This window comes from Cyprinodon variegatus, unplaced genomic scaffold (assembly GCF_000732505.1).
Source record: "Cyprinodon variegatus isolate N-32 unplaced genomic scaffold, C_variegatus-1.0 Scaffold398, whole genome shotgun sequence".
Lineage (NCBI taxonomy): Eukaryota > Metazoa > Chordata > Actinopteri > Cyprinodontiformes > Cyprinodontidae > Cyprinodon > Cyprinodon variegatus.
In genome coordinates this window covers 371,072-372,498 of record NW_015150851.1, presented here as the reverse complement: position 1 = coordinate 372,498, position 1,427 = coordinate 371,072, and the positions used below count along the sequence as shown (strand labels likewise).

At 47.3% G+C, this 1,427-nt stretch overlaps 1 protein-coding gene across 3 annotated transcripts in view; it reads left to right on the top strand.

Annotated features, from left to right (window-relative positions):
• Positions 1-294: 294 nt before the first annotated feature.
• mkl1 (megakaryoblastic leukemia (translocation) 1) overlaps positions 295-1,427 on the top strand; it is a 66,965-nt gene continuing 65,832 nt past the window's right edge. For all 3 annotated transcript variants that reach the window (XM_015387573.1, XM_015387571.1, XM_015387570.1), the window contains exons 1-2: positions 295-577; positions 1,049-1,113. The gene's annotated coding sequence lies outside the window, so the exon portion shown is untranslated. The remainder of the gene's footprint in view (positions 578-1,048; positions 1,114-1,427) is intronic.

Below are 1,427 nucleotides of genomic sequence, written 5' to 3'. Positions count from 1 at the left end.
CATTGTCCCCATCTAGAGTAAGATCCACAATTCTGAGATTTAAGTCAGCATTCTGAGAAAAAAGTCAGAATTCAGAGAATAAAGTCAGAATTCTGACTTTTTTCCCATATTAAACTGAAATAATATTTAAAAAATCAGTTAACTTTTTTTATTTCTTCAGTGGCCCTATATCCATACTAAATAAATAAAAGTCAATAAAAGTTGGCCTGGGCTCGATGTCTCTTGCAGTACCCAGATTTGGACGGTAGGTGGAGACATAAACTACAAATCAAGTCTTATTAGACATTAGCTTGTTTTGCTCTGTAAACATCTCCGCTGTTCCCCTCCTGGTTAATCATTACAAATGTTTTACATATGGAGTAGTTTTATCTGATTCTCTCCTCGCAGTGTGGAGTTTGTGTTGTTGCTAAAGAGCTGAAGTCAAGCCGTGGGAACGATGCTGTGAAGGAAGTGGGCACGTCGCGTCCCACGCAGAGGAGGCTTTTCCGGTTAAAGTTTCCTTTGTGATTCGGAAGTCGCACCGTGATGCTGAAGCTGTTGATCCTCACACTCAGCGCAGAAGTGGCAGACCTGACCTGTAAGCATGGCCGTGGATGACGCATGTTGGCTGGTTCTAGGTGTAGAAGGAGGCGGCAGGTAGCCGGCTGGCTGTCCGGCTTAGCGGCACCGCCTGCCCGCTGAGGGCTGCTAGCTGCTGCGCTAACTGCGGGGCTCTGGACCCACAATCCCGGGAACCGTTCGGACCAGGCCGGTTCTGTTAGTGGGTGTGTGGTTCTGTTGTGTGAGTGTGACTGCTGGGCAGTTTTAGCGGGATGAGGCGCAGCTCCCATCCAGACAGGCTAGCATTAGCCTAGCCTGCGTGTGTTTTGAACAGTGACAGCTGACATCCTGAAGGCCTCCTGAAGCTGGATTCCTCCAGCAGCTCATGCTTGCAGCTTCTTCTGTTAAACACGCAGGAAGCTTCTCTTTGCTCTGATCCAAACCTCTCATCTCACCGTCAGGATAAACCAAGCAGACTAATGTTTCCTCCTCTCATGTTTTTCTCCAGCTAATCGGATGGACGCCTCCACCTGCTGAAATGGAGAAGATCCTCTTGAACCTCTGGTAAAGCAGGTAAACATCATTGTTTTTTTGTTTTGTTTTTTAAATCTAAGCCTTATAGATGACATCTGATCTGTTGATGTTTGGCTGTGACTCCATCCTGGAGAGAAATATCAGCTGTGCTGCTGCCATCAACACCTTTGTTTATAGATGTTGGAGATCAGCCTGTTTTTCAGTGTAGTCCTGTTTCTCTGACTGTGACTAACTGGATGTGCTCTCTTCATCCTCTGACATGGGAGCTGGCTCGGAGCTCGTCTGCCCTGCTGTATGTTTCCTGGACAGGGCCACCTGTGGAGCTGGTTGACAGTTGCCCTTTGTATTTCTGC